The following is a 1554-nucleotide window of genomic DNA, read 5'->3' as shown; positions in this document are numbered from 1 at the left end:
AGAGAAACTTTCCCCAATCAAAATGGACAATATGCTGGATTCAAATGGCCTACATTGTGATGTCTATAAAAACAGTCATACCAGAAATCTAAATATTTCTCTTAGGATTCATAAATTAAAAAAAGGGGAAAATAAACAATCCACATACATGCAGTACAAACAAAATTTTGTGTCATGATATTTCTCTTTTATACCTTTTCCCTATGTATACAGTCAAAATTTCCATTAATCTCACAACTTTAGAAAAATCTCTTAAACATGCATTTAACATGCATCATACAATTGCTGTCTCCTCGGAGTACCCCCACTCAACTGAAGCGTATCACATGTTGTTGTAGCTTCATCCTTATCTGGGTGAGGATATGCTGCCGCCAGAGCAGGAGACCTCTCCTGTCTGAGCTCAAAGATGGAGTTTTTGAGCCGTCTCGGACCATTTCTGTGCTCCAGCAATAAATTCTTCATCAGCCTGTGAGCATACTCTGAAAAATAACATGGATTTGTACAATTGGCACATACATCATATACTGCTTTTAATTAGTGATGAAATGTGATTGATATCTTGTTTTGTCTACACTACTACTTTTAATGAGCAAATGTTACTTGGTATTGCATTTACCAATTGTTGGTTCGGTTTTTGCCATCCATATGGTGTGGTGTCCAGCCTTCATGTTTAGGAATGCCAGTCTGTACTGTGGCCGCCCATCCCTACTAATCGCTTGCAAACGACCAGCATTTTCATTACGGTGCATAGCCACCAAGTATGTTCTGAAATAAATATGACATTCAGTGATACCGGTAAATATGCAAACACCTTACCATATTCATTTTTGGACACATGGAAACTTTCTAAATGTTTGTTCATATTCATACCTACCAATCTAACTAATCTGACCAATCTGGTGTGCTTGGGGGTGAAGCGGATTAGAAGGCTTCCAAGGTGGATGTAAGAAATTATTTCAACTAAACTAGCTTCAGTCTTTTATGCACTGTGTATTCAAGAAAATAATAGTAATGATAGTAATAATAATAGTAGTAATATAATAATAGTAGTCATGATAATAACTACTACCTTTTGCCACATGCCACACATGTGGTTCATCTCAGCACAGTTTGGATTGTTCTGCTTGAGATCTTCTCGGATGAAAGCACTGATGGACTGGTGCCTGTCTGTAATCAGACTGTCAATCTGCAAGTTGTGCATTTCTGTCAGCAGCGACATGGAATGCTTGAACTCAAGGAGTTCACATGCATTGCTGCTGCCTGCTTCCATACTCTGTGGAGAAAAATGATTTTATATGAAAAAAATTATGAATTACTATTACTAGTCAAGATGCTGGTATATTCTGATATCAAGCAGTCATTAAAGAAGAAAATATCCAACATCATACCTGCACAACTTCTACAGCTACAATGTTCTTGGAATTCTGCTCAAGTAAGGTGTAACACCCATACTTGGCTGAATGACCTGGACTGTCACTGCAGCAGTCACCAGCTAGCTGGATGCCGTCATCCTTCTTCACCAGGTCAGAGATAATCTCCTGTTGCTCCTCCCAC

The 1554-nt window shown here is 38.4% G+C and overlaps 1 long non-coding RNA gene across 1 annotated transcript; it reads right to left on the bottom strand.

Annotated features, from left to right (window-relative positions):
- Positions 1–210: 210 nt before the first annotated feature.
- On the bottom strand, positions 211–1197 carry LOC132897507 (uncharacterized). Its single transcript, XR_009656336.1, has 3 exons — positions 1070–1197; positions 617–765; positions 211–479 (listed from the first exon to the last, which is right to left on the bottom strand). It is a non-coding gene; the product is annotated as an uncharacterized LOC132897507 (long non-coding RNA).
- Positions 1198–1554: the final 357 nt, after the last annotated feature.

This window comes from Neoarius graeffei, chromosome 14, assembly GCF_027579695.1.
Source record: "Neoarius graeffei isolate fNeoGra1 chromosome 14, fNeoGra1.pri, whole genome shotgun sequence".
Taxonomy (NCBI): domain Eukaryota; kingdom Metazoa; phylum Chordata; class Actinopteri; order Siluriformes; family Ariidae; genus Neoarius; species Neoarius graeffei.
The sequence above is the reverse complement of the archived record's forward strand: the minus strand, read 5'-3'. Positions and strand labels throughout refer to the sequence as shown.